We start from the raw sequence: 25,637 nt of genomic DNA, 5'->3' as shown, positions 1-25,637 counted from the left end.
AAGCTGGAGGTTGACCTCCAGTGCAAATGAAGTTCTCATGGCTCATTAAAATGCACTTTTTCTTCCTCTTTTCTCTCTGCCAGTCAATAAGATAAACAATAGCCCAGCAGAATACAAAAGGACTTGCTTTGTGCATTGTGGATTCTCAAAGACGCTTTACAGCATTAGATAGCGAGCACAAAAGCTGAGCTGCTGATGTGTTTATTTCTGTACAAACGTGTGTTCCCCTGGTGTCACTTTTGGCATGGAAGAAAAGAAACGTGTTTCCTCCTAAACACTTCAGAAATGGCCAGAGGATTTAAAGCGGATCCTCATTAAAAGATTTGTAATCCCGTCTCTAAAGGGCATGCAGAGCAATGAGTTCGCCTCAAAAACCTACAATGCATTACTGGTTTTTACATAATCCACTCCTATTCAGCCAGACCTCCACCTCACATTTAATTTGAAGCACAGGTACAATGTCAGGTTGGTTTAGAATTCTACATTGAATAGAAACTCTGATTTAAGGCCATAGCTATGGACTCACTCTCATCCCCAGGATGAGGGGGTGACAGACATTAAGAACTCCACCAAACCTCTGAACGTCCTCCCGGCTCTTTACATTTCCTAAAAAAGTTTCCCCTAAGAAAAGATTATTTTTCTCTTCAATTCCACCTCTGATCAAAACCCAAACACCTAAGCCAGACCATCCTGTTAAACTACAACCGGATAACACTTGTAGTTGTGTTTGCCTAAAATCTCTTTCTGGGAGGTAGGGGAGTCGCTCTTTCTGAGCGAAACACGTATTTATGAGTTACAATTGCTGTGCTGGTGAGAACAAGGCGCCCGTTCCACACTCCGAGCTGTATCAACAAAGCACTTAAGCGGCCGTTTGAGGCAGACAGGTGTTCAAACCCTTGAGCAGAGCACGTCTCCAAGCAGGTGGCCGCCCGCGCTGGGTTAAGCACCAGCTTTGCTGTGCTCTACAGCTTAGTCCTCTGCTAAGCTGCCTAAGGCAGCACCACCGCCTCTCAAGAGCCTGGCAGAGAAAGCTGCAGAAAGCGATGCCCTGTGCTCCCCAAGGAAATTAAAGTGCTCACGCTGGAGCTGCTTTCTGCAACAGGGAACCAAAGACGCTTGCATTACCAGTGAAGTATAAGAGACAGAGAAGCTGCTTTGGCAGTTCGAGCCCAAGCTGAAGCTCTGCCTTCTCTCGGGACAGCCTCGCAGCCTGCTCCTACGTTTGCTTTGCAAAGAAAAGGAGAGCATAGAAAAAAAAATTAATGAGAAAGACTTTTTTTCCTTAAGCAGCACCTGAAGGTTTAAATTTGGTAATTAGAAGTCTCTCTATGCTACTGCATGAATTTTTAAATATAATCATTAAAAATAAAATAAACCCTTAGCGCAATCCACCTTACGTAACGTCCTCCACAATGTAAAAATAGCCGGTACAACTTTCTAGTGCTCGGTGTGCATCACGGCCCCGGCACACGCAGCCCTCGCGCCCCACGCTGTTCCCCCCAAGGTCTTCCTTTATAGGAGCTTTAGCCTTCGGCTGCAGAACGCCCACAGTGAAAGGAATGAGACCCAAGTCTCTCTGCAGCCCAAAATCCAGCCCGAACCCCTCCCTGCACCCCAGCATCCCACCAGCAAACGGGCGTGATGGCCCCCAAGGCTCCCAGGCTAGCAAGGAGGCAGCTGCACGTGCACAGCCGTACTGTGGGGACCCACTCATCTTTCTGAACTGGATGATCTTTAACGTCCCTTCCAGCCCTAACTGTTCTCTGAGTCTATGATCCTCTGCTGCAAGCCCATGGAGCGTTTTCAAGATTTGTTTCTGTCTGGAGATCACAGAATCATAGATCAGTTTGGGTTGGAAGGGACTTCATTCTGGACCAGGGCCACCCCACCCTCAGCATGAAGAATTTCTTCCTCATGGCTAATCTAAACCCCTTCCCTTCCAATTTAAAGCCATTCCCCTTAATCCTATCACTCCAGTCCCCAGTAAAAAGCACCTCCCCAGTTTTCCTGGAGCCCCTTTCACTACTGGAAGCTGCTCTAAGGTCTCCCCAGAACCGCCTTTTCTCCAGGCTGAACAACCCCAACTCTCTCAGACTGTCCTCACAGCAGAGGGGCTCAAGCTCGGGGGGATCCACTCATCTTTCTGTACGCGGCAATTCCCTACTGGAAGCCCATGTAGCATTTTCAAGGGCTGTTTTGTGTCTGGAGCTTAAAGAAGCAGCGCTCTGCATCGTAGCTTGGCTCCTGGCTAACTGAATTACCAGAGAATCCTAAATCTTCTGTTATTCTGGTCCAATAAATATTAAAGTCAGGGAAAAATCTCATTAGAAGTCCCCGGAGTACAAACACAAAACAGAGCTCTCTTTGCGTTTGTGCTGAAATCAAACAACGCATTAATAGTGCTTGGTAAAGTCTCCCATGTGTCGGTCCACGCAGCTCTGCAGCTGAACCCCTGCCACGCACGAAGGGAGGACCACGAATCCTCCTCTGTTCTAGATAAAGCTCTCGAGAGATTCTCTGCAGCCAAAAAACTGCACTACCAGTAAGAACTTCAGAGTGGAAAGAAATGACCATGTGAGAATGATAAATGCACTGGAAAATAAGGAGAACGAGGCTATATATCAGCGCAGGTACATAAATCATGGAGAAGCATGATGAATTTGTTATGCCAGCTATGCCTGTTGAACAGTTAAAGCAATGCTAAAATATGATTGAGGCCCATGTGAGGAACTCTAGGCAAGGCTCCCAGGCCATCGGCCCTGTCTTGAGTAACTGATGAGCGCTGTGCTCACCTAAGCTCACAGTAAATTAGGATCCGGCCAGTTTTAGCTACAGACGGTGTCACAACTGCACACACGTCAGGCCAAACTCCGTTAGGGAGTCAGGCACAGCTTTACTCTGTGTTTTCCATCCATATTCTGTCCCAAGACCGTGCACTGCTTCAGGCTTTCTTCTGAGGCACCAGCAGAGGCTGCCCAGGAAAGCGGTGGAGTCTCCATCCCTGGAGGGGCTCAAAACATGTGTGGTGGTGGCACTTGGGGACATAGTTTAGTGAGCACATTGGGGTTGGGCTGATGATTGGACTGGATGATCCTAGAGGTCTTTCCCAACCTTATTGATTCCATGAGCCTCTGGTGTCCTGGCGTGGCCCTGAACCCAACCCCTCAGTCTGGCAGGGGATGACTGAAAGGGGCTCAGGACCTCACAATCCTCTCGGGCCAGGGGAACAGCATCCCTTGGCGTACGGATCCTGTGGATCCAACCCTGCAGCCCTGTCCTGGCTGCTGGAGCCAGCTCTCGCGTGGCTCCAAGAGAGGAGCCAGGTCGGCCGAGGCGCGGGAGCCCTGCCCGTGGGCCCCAGCCCGGTTTGCTGTGTCACCGTGCAGCTATTTATAGCCTCACGGTTGTATCCAGGGAACCGGAGGATGTTGACAAGTATTCTTCTATGAATAAAACATAGCTATTTTCTTGGCTGGAGAAGCTAAGAGCTGCTTTACATTCACCGCTTCGCTCTCTGATTGGACTCGGCAGCCGGTTACTTCAAGCACAAAGAAGGGATTTGAGCCTTGGCCTGCGAGAATACATTACAAACACTGGGTTAACGCAATCTCTGCTGCGATGAAATGCCACTATTCTATCAATTGTATGGAAGAAATGATAAAAATGCAGGAAATTGGCTTTTTCTGCAGATAGCATCCTTTTCTCTAGTTTTTCTTTCCCCTGATGTCAAGATACCCCTCCTTGTCAGCCAGGCACAAACATTTCATTCTGAAATTATAATTAGAAGCGGAATTTAAACAGAAGGTGTGTCCACAGTTTTTTCCAAACACTAAATCGCACAGGAAGAAGGGGTGCTCGCCTTCCTGTCCTGAAGCCTGAGCAGAAGGGGACTTTTAAGGGCAGGGGTTGCCCACTTCGTCCCTAATTCATACTGCTTGGATGAAATCAGATATCCAGCGTCATCGTGCAACCGTGGAAGCCCAATGCAATAACACAGACAGACAGGCCAACACCACTCTTGCCTTTCCCAAGGCTGAGCCTCCTCTTTTAGAGCCATAGCCAGAGAAAGGGCAAGCCTCGCTCTTCCTGCTGTGCCTTTGTGCCGTTCTGGCTTTGCAGGAGGAAAGAAAGAGCCTCAATGTGAACGCGATGCAGTTTATCCCTGCCCACACCCTTTCCGCCACCAGCCTAGGAAGGCACGGCAGGCAGGGTGCCGCAGGGGGCAGTTTCCTACAGTGGCATCTGAGATGGGAAATGACACAAAGAAGGTCAAGAGGGGTTCCAGGCCAGGTTGGATGGGATTGGAGCCCCTGAGCCAGTGGGAGGTGTCCCTGCCCATGGCAGAGGGTGGGACTCGATGGGCTTTGAGGTCCCTTCCCACCCAAATCATTCTATGATTCGATGATCTCAGAAAGCTCTCTTTTCAGGTTCAAAAAGGAGTAGGTTTAACGTATACCTTTCATGGCTCCCTAAACGGCTTGGTTCGAGTTTGATTCACAAGAAAAATAGCAAACCATCACCAAAAGTCCATTTTGCAGCATTTCAAACCATCCAGCATCAGAAACCTTGCAAAAAGAAAGCCTGACCTAATGAGATTACCCGGGCTACTATTTTCAGGGCTAACCGCACCGAGGAAGAACAGAAAGAAAAGCACATTACTGGCTGATAAATAAAATAAAACTCATTTTCTGATTTATTCTGTAAATCAAAAGGCTAAAAGAACCTCTAAAGCTGTATTAAATCCGAGAAAAACGAAACACGAAATCAATGTTAAAGGCCATCTCAGCATCCTTTTATCTAACCAAAATTGTAAACACACTGCTACATTCCCAAAGCACAAAATCCATTTACACTTTGCATACTCGAGAAGAAGCCTAATGCATTTTGAAAACCACAGACTTAACCGCGTGCTTCTCCCGTTTAATACAACGGGGCTTAATAAGATTTGCAGGAGGCACAAAAGGCGAATTGAACCCGAGAGTTGAACACAATTTCAGGTTCCCAGCAGAGAGGCAAACCTTGCGATGGGGAAAATGCAGCACCAGCAGGGATCAAAGCAGGATAAGGGGTGACCGGAAAATACAAGAGAAAGGCACGAAACACAGACTCAGCGCTCAACTTCTCGCAGTGCTTATCTCAACGCTTAGCAGATGATTTGTAACAGCAGCAGAGTTGGTTTTCAAGCCCAGTTCCCAGAAGGATTTTATTTCTTGTGGATAAGTGTATTTCAGAGCTACCCAGTTCTCATTAGCTTTTGAGTAATGCGACTGAAGAGCCAAACTCTGAAGGAAAAGGCTGGTTTGGCTCTGTGAGTCAGTGGTGCTCCAGGCAGCGAGGATGAACACGGCCTCACTGAAGAAGCTGGTGCATCCTCAGGGCAGCTTCATGGAATCATAGAATGTCTTAAGTTCGAAGGGACCCTCAAGGATCATCGAGTCCAACTCCCATCCCTGCACAGGGCACCCCAGACCGTGTCTGAGGGCATTGTATAAATGCTGGAATACCGGTCAGGCTCAGCACCATCCTATCCTGGCATCACCCGATGGCACGTCAGTAATTCTCCCCGGAAAGAGCAAGTTTAAAATTCTGATTATCACAGAACTGTTTCAGTTGGAAAAGACCTTTAAGATCATTGAGTCCAACCATCAATCCAGCCCTGCTAAGTCCCCCTCCAGACCATACCCCAAACTACAATATCTACTTGTCTTTTAAACACGTTCAGGGACGAGGACTCAACCACCTCCTGGGCAGCCTCTGTCAGCACTTGACAACCCTTTCAGTAAAGAAATTCCTCCTCATAGCCAACCTAATTCTCCCCTGGTGCATCTTGAGGCCATTTCCCCTTGTCCTGTCACTGGCGACCAGGGACCAACTCCCATCTCCTTACAACCTCCTTTAAGGTAGTTGTGGAGAGCAAAGAGGTCTCCTTTCAATCTCTTTTTCTCCAGGCTAAACAATCCCAGCTCCCTCAGCTGCTCCAGACCCTTCCCCAGCTTTGTAAGGTCAGAATCCTCATTATACCCTCTGCCGTGTTCTCAGCACTTACCCTCTCACCACCTCTGTGAAGCCCGTGATGTTGGAGAAGCATAAAAGCAGGTAATATTTTTCCCTCTGCTTAAAATTAGAGTCAGACATTAACCTTGGGTTAAACTAGTATGTACACAGCAGAAAGCTGCGGGCTTATCCACAAGTGGTCTAAAGCACGGCACGAACTCAAATGACTCAACACAACAGATGCTCTTTATACCTGTCTGACTTTCTGCGCAGCGTCTGCTTTGATCCAAAAGCTTTTATGGTGGTGCTTGAGCCAAAGATCGCTGAGGAAAACAGAAAGACTCCTGTCAACCCAAACAAGCCCTGGAGCAGGCTGTCAGCTGGTGGAACTCCAGTTTTGGAGGCAGTAATGCGAAATACACACACTCAAAATTAAACCTATACCTCCTGCGCATGCACCATGATGACTTCTGTTAATTCTCCCATACCAGGACAGACAGAGAGAGTTGGGGTTGTTCAGCCTGGAGAAGAGAAGGCTCCAGGAAGAACTTAGAGCAGCTTCCAGTATGGAAAGGGGCTCCGGGAAAGCTGGGGAGGGACTTCTTACAAGGGCCTGAAGTGATAGGATAAAGGGGAATGGCTTTAAATTGGAAGGGGGAAAATCTAGATTAGACATTAGGAAGAAATTCTTCACGACGAGGGTAGGGAGGCCCTGGGCCAGGTTGCCCCATCCCTGGAGGGGTTCAAGGCCAGGCTGGATGGGGCTTGAAGCCCCTGAGCCATGGGAGGTGTCCCTGCCCATGACAGGGGTGGAACTGGAGGGGCTTTGAGGCCTCCTCCAACCCAAACCACTCCATGATTCGATGGATTCTCCACCCTACCAAAGCACCTGTAAGCAGGGCTCTGGGAACAGAGCATCGCGCTAGGGAAGCTGCAGTGTCTGCTGCCGTGTCCTCTCCCTGGATGTCAGGTGTTGCCAAGACAACCCACGAGGAAGGCGCCGTGCAGGGGCTGCGAGAGTGTAGGTGGCCTGAGGAAAGGGGCGAGGGGTCGAGCAGGGTGGGAGCAAGCTTTCATGGACAAACCAAACGCTCATTTCTAGCAGGACGTGAAATTACCAAGGATAACATTTGTCTCTTTTCCCTTTCTGCATGCGCGGCAGTGAGCCACATTCCCTGGTTCTGACCCAAAGTCCTGAACTGTGCAAATAAACCCCCCCAAAATGGGTTCACTGCTCCAAGCAGCGAGGAACCCGATGGGGCTTCTATGCCTTCGCTCTCTCACCATTCTTCTTCTCATCCTGCTCCTCTCCCATCACCATCCTCTATCCAGCAGGTGTTTCCATAGCAACCCCATGCAAAGCGATCCTTCCCTCTGACACGGGTTGAATGGCTGGAAAGAACTGGCTTGGGAAAACCTGGAAATTCAACTAAAAATAGGAAAGGCAATAACAGCAGGTGATGGTGGAAACCTGCCTGGGGAGCACAGCCCCTCCTGGAGGTCTCGCCACAAGCTGGATGCAATTTGCTGTTTTTCTGTCACACAAGGGAGGAGAAAGAAAGATTTATGTTTTCTTGTAAGGTTTGATGCATCTCTGGCAGCGCTGTCCCTTCATTCATGCCCATCATTAGCAGTAAGTCTCCTAATTCCATTCTACCACACAGAAATGATTCTGCGGGACCTGGAGGGCAGGGAATGAACCTCAGAGCCCAGATTCCACTCTGGAATAAGCAGATACTCTTACAGTAAATGGGTGTAATTTGTGCTCTGATGTCCCACGCGGCATTACAACAAGTGACAAATCAATCATTAACCAAACATCACATCCTTTGATAATCAGTGTGGTTACGCTAATTACGATAGATGCTTTCAGCAGTGTGTGGACGCAATGCATAATTGCACAGGAATCGTATTACCCCACTTTTATTCACATCCTGAAGTACAAAGTCTATCCAAACCTGCCATCCTCCAGTAGCTGAATGCAGAGTTTACAACCCGCCCTTCCAAGTGTTTAACTGTAGCAAACGCAGAGTCCATTAGCACCACTGTTATTAAATATTAAGTAATACCCCTTGAAAAAGAACCATTACCGCTTTAGAATTACAAATATAGAGGAGGGTGCTCTCAGTCTCCTGACCCAGGGGATTAATTGGAGCAGTAGTTGCACAGCAACACGGTGCAGCGGATTAGCACCTCACCTAATGAATAACACTGCATCCAATTGGAATTGCAAGGAAATTTAGCTTGGCAGAACGCAATTAGAGCGGTCTAAATATGATCGGATTGCAATATTTCTGTATTCTTAAAAAGAAAACCTGTCCGTAATGAATGGTAAAGAGTAGTAGATGAGGAACGTGGAATTCCCATTGGTCTTGAGGAGACAAGAGCGGGGGAGCTGAAAGGTTTCAAGTTAACGAGACAAAAATCAACAAACAGATCAATGGATGCATCTTCACATAATTACCCTTGGGGATTCAATGCCACAACTCATCACTGCGAGTGAGAGCTCAGCTTCCTTATCAGAAAGACTGGACATTCCTATCAATAACAGGCACTGATGGTCAAAATAACACAATGCAAGTTTAGAAAAGGCTATAATCCTTCAGAATTACTGGAAAATTGTCCTTGGCGCAAGGTTTTCCCCTCCCTGCCTGCTCAGGGTCGCTGCTTTCCAAAGCACTTGGCATTTGCTGCTATGAGTGACTGGATGCTAACCGGGATGGGTGCGTGGAGCATCTGGCTCACAAGAGACCCTGCAGGTTTCTGTATTTCCTCATGTCCCGGTGACTGCAAGGGATCGGACCCTTGGCTTTATATCTTATCATCGTAGAACTTTAAGGGAGTCTTTCTGGGGACTTTGGCAAAGCAGAACAGCTACGTTAACTGTAGGGAACCGACAAACACACATTTCTGTGCTTCCATGTGCTTCCTGCAGTGAAGCGACTGCTGCCAGAAGGGGTTTAAGTTTGGTTTTAGGCTAGAGAGCCCTTAAAAAGTGGGCACAGCATTTAAGTATTTGGATAGTCTCTAAACCAGCATAGGGAAAGGAAGGAAACCATGAAGAAGCACTGCCTTGGGAAGGCACCAAACGGTTCCTTGGCGTTCCCGCTGCCATTCCTCGCCTGGCACGGCTGGTGCAGCCCAGATGATGGGGCAGTTTGAGAAGAGCCTTAATATTGTAGGGTTATGGGAAATCAGAGAGTTAAAACGAGCAGGAAGGCTCCAGTTGAATCACAGCCTGGCCTTCCTGAGAGAGGCAGGAATTGGGACACAGCCCACACAGCCAGGCAGGTCCGAGCAGAAGTCTGGACAAGGAAAGCTCTGTGATGCTCACCCAGCTGGCAGGGAGCACAACAGCAGCCTTGGAGCATCCCAGGAAGGAAGCGCAGCAATGACTGGCAAAAGAGCACAAAGATAAGTGGAAATTGTGCTTGAAGGACTGTTTAAAGAGGATTTTCCCCCAGAATCTGACTTTTTAAGACACACAAGTTTCATAAAAATAATGAATGCTGTAATAAATTCTGAGTCTAAACATCCTGTTCCGAGTGTTTTATACCTCGAGACATCCGTGTTGCAGGTTAAGAGATCCTCTTATCTGACGCACGCAGAGAAAGACTTTGCAGCCTCCAGGAGAACATGAGTATTTGTGTTTTCAGAAGAAAACCATCACTTCAGAATAACGGAGACTGAGCAGACACAATCCTGAGGAGACTCCTGAAGCACCTCTGTGAGATCCCCTCTGCTGTCTTTTACCACCCTATCCTTCAGGCTCTGACCAGAGCCTTTTTTTCCTTCTGTACATGAATTCTCCCACGGAATCGCTGTCCGTGGGTGCTCAGTGACCTCGGCAGTCCCAGCACCCTATCCCCACCTTCCCCTTTGCTGCTCTCAGGGATGCACATCAGCATAGTTCAAACAGTCGTATCACTTCGTAGCAAATAGGGGCTTAACCCTATATTTTCACCCATTTCCCCTAAACTTCTTGGCATTAGAAGATCTGAAAGTAAATCCTCTTTCATATTTGGTGTGGTTTTGGAGTCCGATTTAGAAATGTTTTAAGAAGAGCTTTTTTCTTCCTTTTTAGCCTTTGTATCAGTCATTTTCTCTGATATATGATAAGCTCAGATGAGTTTAAACTGATTCATCCTATTTTGTAATGTTTAAATGTACTTTGCCGAAGCTCCATCATAATGTCACACACTTTTAAAATGAATAATTCATCCTGCCCACCTCTTCTGAAATGCCACAAGGATACTGCGCCGTTCCAGAGAGAAGCAAATACCTTTGGCTAAAAAGTACACAAGGAAACAATATCGGTGATGAAAAAATACCAACACCGAGCTGAGCCAACCGCAAACCTCAGCCTCGCGGTCTCACATGGGAAAGACCCCGAAGGGAGAGAAGAAGCGCTTTGCCAGGGAGGGGTCGCACCAGGGATTCAGTCGTTCTCTGCGTGAGGCACCAGTGCTTCAAAAAGGGAGGCAAGAAGTATCTCAGCATCACTGACAGATGCAGATAAGACTCTTCTAGCAAACGCCTGTCAAGGAACTGTGTAAGAAATGACATTGATTTTATCCCCATGCTGGTGCTATTTCAGGAGAGCCTTTGTCAGCGCTATATTCAGCTGCTGTATTTTATGTACCTTGCTAATAGGCAGGTAGAGTTTTGTCAATTTTGAACCCAGCAGGGATCAGGTTAAGACTCCGGAATGAATGCCACTTTGTGCGAATGTGGTGTTTGCCAACCGGAATAAAACACAGGGATAATGAAAGAACTTCAAATATCAGGCAGCGGAGCTTCCTACAGCTGTAGAGCTGCTGTCGTGCAAGGGCACAGTCGTACGAGGTGAAACCTCCACCCTTCCTAGCATCACCCTCCCCAGGGCAGGGCTCGGGGTTTGTGGGATGCTCACAGCTCTCATGGACACCATTACAAAGGCACTGGGAGCGGGGAAACAGCCTAGGATGGAGGAAGATGAAGGTAGCAGTAACCCCAACCCAGGTCTCCAGGAAGAGATGGGGCATCCCAAATTCACGCTCACTAGGATTACAAGTTCAGACTCGGTCCAGAGCAGAAAGCAGCATTGCCCCCATTCCCCCCAGGTGGCATCACCGCAGGAGCTTTGGTCACAGCACTGCTCAAGCCCAGCAGGAGCCAAGACGGAAGTGTCTGGATATGCCAGATAGGTCATTTTGCCATGGGGCAGCACTGATGGAAAGGCAAGAGCCAGGCTCCTGGACGGATACCTGAACAAGTAGAACCGTTTGTCCAAATCTCTCGGGCTCCAGCAGCTCCCCGAGGGCCTCTTACAAACAGATCTCGGGCACCACATGCCGCTAAATCCATCGTTACTCAGCCTAAATCTTGAGGGCCTAAATCTTCATTTGTATTTCATAAATGTGTTATGCAAGAGTATTTTTACTGACTCACAGACAAGGCATGAGACAAACTGGAGATACTGAAAGCATCCGATCCCTCCTGCTGAACATCTGCAGCCCTACTGGGAGCACTGGGTGCATTCACTCCTGGCACTCACTCCAGACGCTGCCAGGAAGTGTAAAGCTGAGGGCAGCCTTGCTTTGGGGAGAAAGGCTTCCAGAAAGCTGGAATCAGCTCTCCAAACACCTTTTGAGTCTGGAACAAATCAAAATTAAAGCAAACTGAAAAAAAAAACCCAGTAAAACTCCACAGTCATTTTCCATCAAGAGCCCCACACTGCTCATCAAACATTGAAGAGCAGTCTGTGAATATCTGAAACAATGACCTCATCGCCATCCTTCAAATCTTCCCTTTGAGCCTCAGAGCATAGCGATGCTCGCAAAGGAATGAGACGAGTCTGGAGCCCTGTGGCCACATGTTTGCACATCCACCAGCACTTTTTCTACTCCCAATTATCCCTTTTTATACAGTAGGGATGCAAAGACAATGTGTCGGGGTAGAGCCCTCGTACGCTCATCCAGGCTCTTTCTAAAGTGACTTGCGCAGGGAAAGGGAATAATGAGCCAAATGTTTGAGCAGTGGTTACAGATATTCCAGTCTTTGAACTACAAAGCCACGTTGCTGAACCACATAAAGCATCGTGATGCTACGGACACTTCCCGGACAGACCTAATTGTCAGCACTTTAGGGCAGGACTAAGAGAGAAGAGTTTAGACCCCAGCTGAGGACTCCGTAATGCCTTAAAAATTATTAAAATACAGTCTTCATTAGTCCCTAATTAATCTCAGAGGGCTGATTAGGAGCACTCTGAATCTTGGTCAGAAATTAACGTGCATAGGATTCCTTAAAAAATAGAGTAGGAAAAAACAAAACCATAAAGCAATGGCTTAAAATCAGACAGAGAGAGCTGGGGAGGGCGCAGAGGCATGGACAGAACATCGCGGTTACAGCTCTGAGCAGGGTCTCTGGGATAACTCACACTCAGAGTTAGGTTGTTTCTAAGCCAGATCAGTAGCAAATTCCATACTTGTGCCCACTTTCAGCTCCTGAGCAGCCCGAGTCCTGGTGCTTGCCTTGCAAACACTGGGTGCTCCTCGGGGAGCATGAGCAGAGCCCTGCTCAGAGGTCAACACGCTCATGATTCAGCCCCTGGTCAGGCTCCAGATTGCAGGGACGGGGCTGCTGAGGATTCACACGGCTCCTACGGCTTGGGAACAGACCTGGGAGCTGCTGTAAAAACAGCTGCATCTCCTGCTGGATGGCTTCTCCAGACCCAGCACTGGCACTACTGAAGGCAAGTGGGGCTGTGTGAACCGCATGAGGTTTCAACAAGGCCGAGGGTAAGGTTTCAGTACAAGCTTGGGGACGATGTGATTGAGAGCAGCCCCACAGCGAAGGGCCTGGGATGCTGGGGAAGGAGAAGCTCAACATGAGCCAGAAATTCTTCACCATGAGGATGGGGAGGCCCTGGCCCAGGGTGCCCAGAGCAGTGGGGGCTGCCCCATCCCTGGAGGGGTTCCAGGCCAGGTTGGATGGGGCTTGGAGCCCCTGATCCAGTGGGAGGTGTTCCTGCCCATGGCAGGGGTGGGACTGGATGGGCTTTGAGGTCCCTTCCAACTCAAACCATTCCATTATTCTATGAAACGTGGAAAATGCCCTCCTCAGCTCTCCTTGGTGGAGCGTGACGTGCGTGTGCTGGAGGGACGGGGCAGCACGTCAGGTTTCAGTAGCGGGGACCTTGGTAAACAATGCGAAGCAGCAATAGCCGTGTGTCAGATGAGGTACTCAGTGCTATATGTCGCTGCTGAGGTAGCGTGTCTGGTGCAAGCCCTGCTCCAAGGGAAAAACAAGGCTGTCTCATCCCTCCGTGGGCTGAGACGCACCCATGGGAGGGAAATTAAGTCTCCTGCGGCTCCTCTGGGAGGGCAGCCCTGCCTGCACTGGTGTCCTGTCATCTCTCTGCTCGTCTGGCCCACTTAGAAAGCGAGTGCTGGGGACCTGACTCCTGTCCAAGAGCAAAATCTAACAGAGAGCAGCATATGGCGTGGATTTAAGCACTGGCTCCCGCTCTAGGTCGGAAAGAAGAGATGGCAGCGAAGGTTTGGATGGCAGTGAAAGCTTAGGGTCCAGCCACAAAGGCCGTTCCTGGGGGATAAGACTTATTTAATGCAACTAAACTACCCCCCCCCATGGTTTCACTGAAGGAAATGGTGTGTGATGTTTATATCTCTCTTGATACATGATTGCAAGGTGTTTTCACAAAGCCTACAAAACCGATCTATGGGGGATGTCTCGTCCTGTATCATCCATCACTCGTGGCCCAGCAGTGCCATTTGTACAGGAGAAAGGTCTCCGTTTCAGCAGTCTTGCCAGACTACGGGCATCTAAACACCCAGTGGGAGAAGGCAGGCAGAATGCACCAGTAAATAAACACAAGATGGGCCACAGGAGATCAGGAAACCATTAACAGCTTATAAGGCAAGAAGGGAACATTGCGATCACCCTGGCTGGTCAGCTGCAAAAGGCAAAACACCCTTCCACTTGTAGATATGCCATAACCAGAACGGGCTCGGGACTAGTTTGCTTAGTTTTGAAAACCAGTAGTGTTTTCTATCAGGTTAGATCACCTCTTTTTACTGTCATTATCTATTAGATGACTTGGTTTAGTCTTTTTCTTCACTACCAGGCTGCTACGGATGTTGTCAATAGTTGCTAAGAGATATTCTCTGCTCCAAAGCAAGAGCAGTTTAAGAGGAGAGGATTTAAAAGTAGAAGGAATCCACCATGCAAATGAAAAATAGGGGCATACAGACCGACTCCTGAACTACCCTGAACTCCCTTCCTGATTCAGCAAAGCAAATCAGCATTGATTTAAACGGTGCTTACAGTAAAGCGGGTGCTTAAGTGCTTTGCTGGATGATGACTGGGACATTCAGGGGCCTGATGGATTCAGCCCAGCATCTCCCTGTGGCAGTGAAGTCGTTTTTGTTATATTTGGCTATAATTCTGTCACTTCTGGAAGGATACTGAGCTTTGTCTCCTGCTAGCCACCTGCAAAAAGAAGCCAAATAAAACTCTGCAATGAAATCTTTCCCATCATCCACGTATAGGGCACCTTTGACCTCACATCCCTAAAGAAAATGACCTTTCCTACATCTCATGGCTACGATCTGTTAACACCGAGTTTTACATGGCGTTCACATCCCCTGTGAGGTGACTTAAATCTGAATCAAGACAAGGCTAAAAGGTGTGAAAAAATCCAGCTACAGCTTCTTTATAAACGATGATTCCATTTAAGAACTAGAAAGTACTATTCAAGAGAGGATAAAAGGTACCTTCCATAGGAGTGCATAAATTTAGAAAGGGACACACGGCTTTCGTGACTCACAGGAGGATTTACTGTCTACATTGGCTCTTACCATGCCAGTTTAAAGCTCATCTGCTGCAAATGGTTTCAAATTAAATGTCTAGGGTACAAACATGCAGAAAATAATCCACTAAAGCAGAGGCTTGGCTGCGTGGGTTCAAGGTGCTCTTCTGCTCCAGAGCCTACGGGACCATCGCACCTCAGTGAAGGCTGTGAGTCACCCAGCTGCTGCAGATGCTCAGGAATAAGTTAATAAGAGAGGGCAAACATCCTGTTTTGTTCTTGGTTCAGATCATGTAGCTTAATTAACCAACCCGCTCTCCCCATAGGACACTGCACAGTGTCACCATACGCTGCTCCTTATCCTAAAATGCCATATCACAGTGTCACCGCAATAACCATACCCAGTGCCAGCAGCCTAGGTAGAAATGATGAGGATGTAATGGGTCAGAGAGACTTAAATCCCCTCTCAGCTCTAGAGCTGACGCCTCTCTTGCTCGCACAGGGTATGGAGACCTTGCAGGAGCACAGTGAATTCTTCCTGAATCATTCAGAGGCTTTTTTCCTGCTTGCAAATGATCCCCAACCTGGCTGGCAACCTGTCACACCACTAGCACGCGGCTTTTCCCAACCAAACCATCGAGTAGGCAAATCCTCGCCTTCGAATTTGCTGTCCAACCCCTCCCCAGCCATGTCCCTCTGACTCTGGTGGGACGCCTGGCGCTCCCAGCCGCAGGGGAACGGCTCTGCTTGCCGGGACTCCGAGCATCCACTCACTTCCCAACTGCCCACAAGCATCTACAAGACTTTTCTCAAACACCCGGTAGCCTGGATGCAGGTGAAAGCACCTCAAACGATGTTGTGGTCAAGGAGAACATCCCAGCTGCCACCGTAGGGTGTCAAACGCTTCATCCGCTTCCCTCACCTCCCTCCTCCCACCGGGAGAAGGGGCTGGAATGGGGCTCGGGAAAGCAGCAGGCCTGGCATGTGTCAGATCCGTCCCGCCGGTCACAAGAGGGAAAGCGGCGGTAAAGCCTCACGGCAACCAAAGTGATAGAGAGAAGGAGATGTTTGTGTTTGAAAACGAGATGAGTAATCATCCTGAATTCCCTGCTTCACCCTAATCCCCGCTGAGTCACCAGGTCCCTGTTGACACCCCGGGCTGGGTGACTCCTCTCTGAGAGGCTGCCAGGGATTTTTGCCATATGGCAACAATGAGATTTGATTAGTTGACTGTTGCCTATTTGTTTTAATTAGTAGTTTATTAGCCATATGTTAAATTGCACATTTCAACCACTCAACAGTGCTACTGGAAGTCAGAAAGTATCTGGATGGGGTTTCTGTTGCCACCCGAACCACGTGGTGGGTATTTGCTTGGAACGTAACGTCACATGGTGGGAGTGCAGGAGCGCTCTCCCCTGTCTCACCTCATCTTATCTCTTCTTGGTTTATTTAATCTCATCTACCACCTCTGTCAGCACTTGGCAGGGAAGCAGGTCTGACCTCTGGCTGCCTACCAGAGCCGCTTGTTACATCGGGGGATGCCGATGGGCTTCGGCATTCTCAAGCACTCAGAAGTCTGCTGTAGGACACCCAAAGACCTCCAGGGAGAAACCCTGACATGAATAACCTTGTGGTGTTCCTCTGGGCAGGAGATTAACAAGAGCTTGAAACCTCTGCGCTACTCGCACCGTGGCGTTTGCACCCCTCTGTTTCTGCATTCCCATTTATCAGTCACATTAAAGTGGAGGAGAAATAGATCATAGAATCATAAAATCATGGAATGGTTTGGGTTGGAAGGGACCTCAAAGCCTGTCCAGTTCTGCCCTACTCACTGCAATATCCACAAAGACCTGAGAGCAGTTCTTACCCAGCCCTGGTGCCCGAGCTCTTATTGCCAGTGGATTCTAACCCCCAGCACCGCTGTACATCTCACCAGCATGCAGCTCTGTTTAAGAATAGCTAAGCAGTTATTAACCACACCCCGCACACCCTCCCACTGCTTGTCAGGAAGCCACTGGAAAGGTTCTTCCAGTATGTGACTCAAAACACCACCAGAAAGTACTGGGCAACTCTGGAAACACCCCCGACCACGTGGGTCGAGGAGGTCCAGCAGTGCCACTGTGTGATGAACAGCAGTTGCCCATGGGAAGCATCCTGACCTGTTCTTGGCATCTCTCCACCGATGGGAATGACTGGAGAGCGCCTTTCTTCTGCCTTTGAGTTGCCTTTCTAAGGTTTCAAATAACAATCTGATTTCTCCAAGCGTTTGCTTTTCCAGCTCCTGCACATTCTTTCAGTGACCAGCGCTGCTGGCCCTTCGAGACGGTTACCCAAGTCCCATTTTCCAGGGCGACAGCTTTTTCCTACCTCTGCACTCAGAGATATGTGAATGCATTGCTAATTTTAGCCTTGCCTTCCTTTACTTTTTCATATTCTAATAATCTTTCCCTATTACCACAAAGTAATTGCACACAATTAAACACCAAATTCGAGTTTACTGCCCAGGTTAATTCATTCAAATCCGGTCGCTTTTCCTTTTCTGAGCACTACGAACACCCCAGTGCACAATTGTCTCCATGGCATCTCTATGGCTATTTCCCTCTTTCACAGAATCGCTAAATATTTTGTTTCACCCTTGCACCTTCTCTTGGAAAACATCGTTAAGTTCGGTTTTCTCGATTCCATGCAGCTTGGGCTCCTAGATATTGGGATTGATTCTGTATTCTGCTTTTACCGTCAGCTCAGGGGTTGCAGTGCTCTCTAATGCAGTAACTTCACTCTCGGATACTACATTTAATCACCACGCTCCTCTGATTCACTCCTAGGCGCTTGCTCTGTGTGGGCTCAGATCAATTTTTAGATTCTAATGACTGACACATTTTTTAAATACATTTCAGTCGCACGCTCACAATAGATCTCAGGTGCAGATTTGCGAGTGCAGATGATTACAGCCTCGAGCCTTTGCTTTTCACAATACAAAGGCCAAGCTGTGGGTGGAAGCTGCCAAGGGGAGCAGGGGGCAGCCTCCACCACCCCTGCAGCGGCCCCGGGGCAGCGGAGCTGCCTCCTCCCACAGCACCCCACGTTGCCATGGTCTGACAGGAGTGACCAACAGCTTCAAGTCTTCCAGCAGACACCCAGATGCTTTCTGAGAGCGCAGGACTGAAAACGTAGCCCTGACTTTACTCGGTGACCCAGAGCAGAGCAGCAGCGCTGCTTTCCATAGCTCAGTAACAGAGTTTCTTGCATTATCATGTTCCACTGCCCTCAAAGCCATCAGTACATCAACCTATTCATACTCCACACCTCTTCCCCAGCCTGTGCTCTCTGTAATATTCCCTTAGAATAATGCAAGGGTGGCAGGAGGAAGCTGAGGTTATACATGTCCATCAAACAAACACCCAGAGCGGCAGCATCCCTGCCCTTGCCTCGTGCCACACTCAGTACCATTTTGTCATCTTTGCTGTGACAAAACATTAATGCTTGCTACAAAAGCATCACAAAGCATCGCTGGCAGAAGGAGATTTTGATTAGCAGGCCCTGGAGAAGGAGCTATACCCAACAGAGTGCCCTTCCCTTGCTCACAGGCCCAAGTTGTGTGCACTAACACACAGGCAGGGCCTTTGCTCAAGGAACCACTTCTCTCTTGGTTTCAAAAGCATTTCAGCTCACACACTCATCTCTGAAAGCTCCCGTGTTCCCCCAAATTGCACTGACCCGTTTCTCTCCGCGACACCGGAGTCACAGACCTTGAACATTCCACCAGGGTCAGTGAGAGTGAGCTCTGCCAGGGCTGGGCCAGGAGGACACTGAACACCACAGTCCCGATGGCCGCAGTGCCAGTGACACGCTCTGCAGCACAGAGAACCTCTTGATACTGAATTTCTCGATATCTCAAGGACCAGACCGCCTTATATCCCACTCTGCTGGTGGTCTCTCCCAGTGAAATGAATCCCACCCAGCCCAGCCCATCCGTTTGTGGTGCAGACGAATCGCCAACAGTCGTCCAGCGGCACAAGACACTCATTTGTACACAGAGGCAGTGAGATAAACCTCCCTCCGAGAAGGGATGAAGAGCTTCATGTTTGCTCTGCTGGTATTTGAGAGATTACACTGTTACTGATCACGATAGTAAACCCCAACAAACATGGCAAATGTGGAGTTAATCATTGGAACCTGCCGAAACCAAATATTCTGCCCGATTTGGTAACAGGAACAGACAGAAACACGCTCTGTGGCTTCAGAGCAATCGTGTGAAATATTTAAAGTTACTTACTGAATACACAGGGGTCTGAACTTCAGCAGATCATTGGAACACGCAGATCCGGGGGAAAGGCAGGCCTGTCAGCAGCTCCGCCTGGGTGTGAGCAACTGGAAGCAATCCTTCAGCTAGAAAGTAAGACAAATGAGACAGTATTAAAGCATCAGATAGGAAAAGATGTTCCCTTTATTAAAAAATAGCAGAACATCCTTTACATTTAGCATAAAATCTGCTGTAATTACCTAGCAGTTGGGAAAGCAATTTGCAACAGGCTTTATTGTTTGGCATCTGTACCAAATTGTGAGGGAAACATCCACCAGGGAAAACAGTAAAATGAGCTGTGCCACAGTAACGGCAACATTTAAGTGCTTGTACAGTGGAAATTTCAGTGAGGCTTATATGAGCTCCAGCTCAATTCTACTTTTGTGAAGCTACTTTTGTTTTGTTACTTAAAGGGCTCTGGGTTTGACTCTAGTTTCTTTTTTCTCCCCTATACGTTCACCTGCTAGGAGTGCTCTAATCCACACACAAACGAGGAAGGTTATATTAAGGAAAGAAAAGTAATTATCACAGAATCACAGTGACTGAAGATTGCCAAAAGCAAAAACAGGTCTCTGGCAGCTCCAGAACAAGAAACCCTCTGGCAGGTACCACCACCTGCTCAGCCTGGCATAAATCTGGCCTGACTTCGCCACAACGAGACAGCAGAGCGGGGGGTGGGGAATGAATCCCTTGAAGTTTGCACCAATTTAGAAGGGAAAAAAAGACAAAAAAAGAGTGAGTTCTGGTTCTGCATCCCCCGAGGCCACTCAGGAGTTCTGTCTCAGGTGTCAAAACCTGTGCCAAGTGGGAAGAGACTGCGAGCCCAGTGCTCTCCAAATGGTTCCTGCCTTCTTAGGGGACCTCGCATGTCACACAGCGACAGCCGGGAATTCATTGGATGCCTGTTTATTCCTTCTTTCCTTCTTTTCTCACTGATTAAATAACATCCCTTCTGATTTAATTTCAGACCATCAAATAAAATAGGAATGGATCTTTGCAAGGAAACGTATCCTATGTTCCGTTCCAGTCTGAAGCTAAACAGCAGAAACAAATTCATCCCTTTCAGTAAGGAGGACATGATTGCAGGAGTGCTTGGAATTAAGGAATATCTGATTCCCTGTATTTTTCTCCCATCCAGTCTTACGTTTCAGAACTCAGCCTCATGCTTGGCTGCCCCGCATTATCCTGCCTCGTGTGCCCTCGAGCCTCCGAGCAGGTTATTAGTCTGACAAAATGCACAGGATTAAAAGCACACGTCTTTAAGCTCTACAGGCAGAATTTTACTCAGCGTGATTGCATGGATACAAATGAGAGCAGAGCTCGATTCTGGATGTTTACAGTACCATGCAATTTGCTTTAACAGGCTGACTTCTGATGCAAGGCGAGTTCCACGCCGAGGAAGTTAATGCCCGTGTCCGCTTTCAGCTCTGAGCAAAGCGCGCTCCAATGGGGGAATCAAAGTCTTACCGTTAGGGAAAATAATTCTCTCATTCAAAAGAAAAAAAAGGAAAAATTCAGCTAAAGCTGAAAGAAACGATGATCTGTGAGTGAAAGGAGGCAATGTAGACGTGATGCCAGGAGGGATGCATGCTCCATGGGTTGGTCGGAAAGCCAGGAATGAGAAAGAGCAAAGAGAATCAGACAGTTACAGAAACTCTAGACATTGTTCAATGAATTATTTAGTCTATTTCTGATCTGGCACAGGAGTTCACTTGAGCTCCAGAAGGAGCAATGGGAGCCCCCTCACTTCTGCCATTCAAAACTTGAGTGAACAAAGCATCAGGAAACACAGAGCACAGAACCATCCCCCCATGGCTTTGGCAAAAGAGCTGTTTGACCTCAGCAGGTTTCCCCTCTTTCTAGTATTTCTGCCTTGTTTGCAGCCCTGGGAGCTCCCAGTCTGCACCAGCTTCACTGGGGAATGCTGACATCTCCAAACACGTCAGTACGTGTGGAGCAAAGCTCCTTCACGTCTCATAGCTCAGCGGCGCCATCACTAATTGCATCAAGGCCTTTCAGATTTACCAAAAGCGCTAAAATAAGAACAACCCAATCTCAGAAGACTCAATTTAGTCAGATAGTACCAAACGTTGAAGGAGAAGGTTGGATTCTATCCAACAACAGCAGTAAGAGGCCTCAGGACCTCCCCCCTAGGACGAGTGCCCTGAAGCACACGAACATTGTGACAGACAAACTTTGTCTTTATTACAGCCCTGTCTGAGTGTTGGAAAAAAAAGGATAGAAGTAGGAGCTGAGAGTGATGAACTAAATCACATGAAAGTTAATGACTTTAATGACTTCAACGAGGTCTCACACAGCACACTGCAGCAGCAATTTGGAAAGACTGGTGTCCCAACCCAGTTCTAGAGTCGTAAGCTCATCCTTCCTACTTTGCTTGCTCAGACAGATTAATGGGAGACACTTCTTCTCCCACACCCATTCCAAGAGCTTCTGCAGACCTGACATCTCCAGCAAGTGCCCTATTCCCAGGAACACAGAATCATAGAATGGTTTGGATTGGAAGGGACCCCAAATCCAGTCCAACTCCCCTGCCACGGGCAGGGACACCTTCCGCTGGATCAGGTTGCTCAAAGTCCCATCCAACCTGGCCCTGAACACTTTCTCTTCTCCAGGCCAAACAAACCCAACTCTCTCAGCCTGTTCTCAGAGCAGAGGTGCTCCAGCCCTTGGATCATAATCGTGGCCTCCTCTGGATCCCTTCCAACAGTTCCATATCCTTCTTACATTGGGGATTCCAGAGCTGGACACAGGACTCCAGGTGAGGAGAGGCTGGAGTCACTCATTCACCAAAAAGTCCCTCTATTTCCCCACCTTTGTTGAAGTCATGGAGGTGTTTATCCATCCTCTTTCTAGACACTGGTTCTCTGTCCTACAAATATCCTTCACAACAAGCTCCGTGGTCAGGGAGGAATCTAAAAACACACACTTGGTTTACCTTGTTCAGCACATCCGCATCAGCTCGGTGTGCCCATAAATAACCACACTGCTAGAGGTGAACACAAACAACTCGAGATATGGAGACACAGACAGAGAGAATGACTTTTGGGCAAAGCCGAGTTTCTCTCCCTCCTATTCAACTGCAGCAATTTCACATCTCTGGGAAGAAGGGAAAAAAAGCTTCAAGTATGAGATTATTACATTTTGTACATTACACCCTGATAGAGGCTAAAAATAGGCTCTGCCCGTTGCTAAGTGCGCTTCAAATGGCTTTCCTTTGAGGTAAAAATGGGGTTTTATTTGAGAAGGCAGAAGGTGGGATTTATAATATCTTTGGGGAGAGCTGAACAGAAAATCTCCAGTTGTCAGAATGGAAGAAGCAGGGAGTTTGCTATTCTTTTTCTACTCGAGAAGGCAAGGGGTGTTTACTGAAAGGCTGTTTAGGGCTTCCTGGTGTTCTACATGAAGAAAAACAGGCGCAAACTCATAGCATGGCTTTACACAAAGCCATAACGTTCTTACAGGTCCTACCTCGCTGCAGGGCATAGAATCATAGAATTGCTAAGGTTGGAAAAGATCTCAGATCATCAAGTCCAACCATCAGCCCAGCATCACCGTGCCTACTACATCCACTTCTGCGGCCAGAAGAGGAAAGTAGAAACACCTCTCTGCATCGCAGGTGGTTTCCCCCGGCCAGGGAAGCCCAGAGCCCTATGCCATCCATGTCCCTGCCTCACCACTCTCTTACTTTCTGTTACTCATCAACTCTGCTTACTTTCTGTTTAACCACATGGCATCGTAAGGTTTCACGTAGAAGAGCGTGTATGAAATAAATCCACGCGTGTCATTGTATTGGGATGGTAGGTAAAGGGTAAAGCCTCTGCCTTTCTTCACAGGTCTGAAATATCGACACGTAGGGACCGCCTGCCGTTCTCATTAAAAGCACCGTGGTTATCATTTTGTAATTAAGAAAATGAACTGCTATAATAAAGATTGAGAGTTGTAATTGAAAGATATCTTATGTTAGAACAATCCTGGAGACACATTCCAGGTATAAGGAGAGCCATTTCCTGCTGTGGACCAAGGCGACGTGCTAACAAAGCTACTTGGCAGATAATGGTCTTGAGATAATTAGAATTACGGCCAGGAAAATAGGAAGAATTCACTATTCCAAACATTTAGGTGCTGTTAAAGTTTAGGCAGAAACAGTCACAAGCAAGCAGGGAGAGAGGCCAGGTTGGATGGGGCTTTGGAGCCCCTGATCCAGTGGGAGGTGTCCCTGCCCATGGCAGGGGGTGGGACTGGATGGGCTTTGAGGTCCCTTTCAACCCAAACCACTCCAGGATTCTATGATTTCAGCTCCCAACACGCTTGTTACGACTTCAGCTGAACCACTATCGTTTTGGATTCAGAATACAATGGGAAAATATACAGAGAAATCTATTTTGACAAAACGACTTCACCTCTGAAGCTCCCATTATCAGATCAGATTTATAAAAGAAAAGCAGGCAATTAAACCCAAGCGAACGTTTCACAAACAAAATGGTTGAGGTTAAGAATCTGCATTAATGTGACAAAACTCAGGAAATTACAAACTTCTGGCTGACAATTTGTCGCCGACCGCCTCAGCGCAAAGGCCTCGAATGTTATTAATGAAGCACTTTGTCAGCAACTTCCTTAACTTTAACATTGTTTTCTCCTTTCACTGTAGAACTTCGGGTATTTCTTAGCAAGTAATGGCTTAAATTGGAAGGGGGAAGATTTAGATTAGACATCAGGAAGAAGTTCTTCATGCTGAGGGTGAAGAGGCCCAGGTTGCCCAGAGCAGTGGTGGCTGCCCCATCCCTGGAGGGGTTCCAGGCCAGGTTGGATGGGGCTTGGAGACCCTGAGCCAGTGGGAGGTGTCCCTGCCCACGGCAGAGGGTGGAACTGGATGGGCTTTGAGGTCCCTTCCAACCCAAACTATTCCATGATTCTAAGTACAGGAGAAGCCCGAGTGGTGATGAAGGTTACCGAATTCATAGGGAACACAACCGCATGTGTCTGATGCGCTGGGTACCAAGCAGCCTCATCCCAAACCTCATTACAGCAGAGCTCTGGTAGCTTGAGGGACATCTGTTTATTTATTTCTTTCTTTTCAATGAAAACCCCTTACTTTTCAGACCTCTCAGAATTCTACATCTCCTGTGCAAGTCAGTGCATGATAAAGGAGCAGAATATTCACCAGTGTCAAACAAAGGATTTCTGCAATGAGCTCCAGCACAATGTGAAATATTATAACAATTATTCCTCCTGATCAGGATGTTAATCTTCCTTTTTCAAATAAAATCCAAGGTTATCAGCACTATCTCACAGTTTCTCAAAACATTTCCAAACAGTATTTCCCAATTACAAAATTATCACAGAATCATGGAATGGTTTGGGTCAGAAGGGACAGATCCATGTCCTCCCTGTGATAGGGATTCCAGAACGGGACACAGGGCTCCAGGTGGGGTCTCATGAGAGCAGAGGGGCAGAACCCCCTCCCTCGCCCTGCTGGCCATGTTGCTCTGGATGCAGCCCAGGACACGTTTCTGGGCTGGGAGCACACATTGCCGGCTCATGTTGAGTTTCTCCTTCCCCTGCACCCCAAGTCCTTCTCAGGGCAGCTCTCGATCTCCTCATTCCCCAACCTGTACTAATACCGAGGTCCGCGCTGACCCAGGTGCAAGACCTTGCACTTGGCCTTATTGGACCTCAGGAGGTTTTCACAAGCCCTCAACTCCTGGTTTGTGAGTCCTTGGGTTCACTGTGATCAAAAATCATTGGCATAATTTAACTCGGAGCCTCCTGTTTCCACTCTGTGCAGCTTTGGACTTAACCAGATCTAAATCTGTGGGTGTCTAGAGACAAGCTAAACAACATACAGATATATATACGTGCTTATCTATATAAAAGCTTCATTTAAAAATGCAATGGAAATCATTCCTAGCCCTAATTCCCTGCACTGTAGATACAGGGAAGACAATGAGAAGTCTCAGGAATTTGCTTAAAGCTGTAAGAAAAGGGCAAATGTTTAAAATCAATGTCCAGAAACAAGTACATATGAAGAATATTTCTACTGATGATGCCTGTGTATCTGGATTTAAGAGTCTGGATAATCTGATGCATTATTAACGTGCTAATGTAAATGTAATCAAACCTCATGACGCAAGCGTACAGGGATCACCACGGGGAATAAATAATGGGACGTTTAATTTCTCCTGAACCCTCAAGCACCGGTTCTGCTGAAGGCAGCGTGTAAGGGGTGGGACAGCCAGGAGAGTGGGTCCCCTATGGCGCAAGGCATGAGAAAAAAACAAGAAAGAGCAAACACACTGGGTTTTCAGACCACAAACATTTTCCAAGCATACATAGAGGACAAAAGTCAGAAAACAGCAGAGTCACTAGAGCCCTGACCCACCCTGCTAAAAGGATCCCATCACACCGTTGCCTTCCAACACTCAGCATCAGCACTTCCCATCGCTGCCGGCTGTGCTGTCCGGTACAACCAACACCAACTTCATGCCATTAACTCATTCCAACTGCTACAAA

General features: G+C 47.9%; 1 protein-coding gene across 6 annotated transcripts in view; it reads left to right on the top strand.

Moving 5' to 3' along the window:
- The window catches only part of KCND3 (potassium voltage-gated channel subfamily D member 3), a 119,098-nt gene that overhangs the window by 30,657 nt on the left and 62,804 nt on the right, over positions 1–25,637 (top strand). The window lies entirely within an intron of this gene.

The sequence above is a fragment of the Cuculus canorus genome, chromosome 24, assembly GCF_017976375.1.
Source record: "Cuculus canorus isolate bCucCan1 chromosome 24, bCucCan1.pri, whole genome shotgun sequence".
Lineage (NCBI taxonomy): Eukaryota > Metazoa > Chordata > Aves > Cuculiformes > Cuculidae > Cuculus > Cuculus canorus.
Note: the sequence above shows the minus strand (reverse complement) of the source record. Positions and strands in the feature narration are given on the sequence as shown.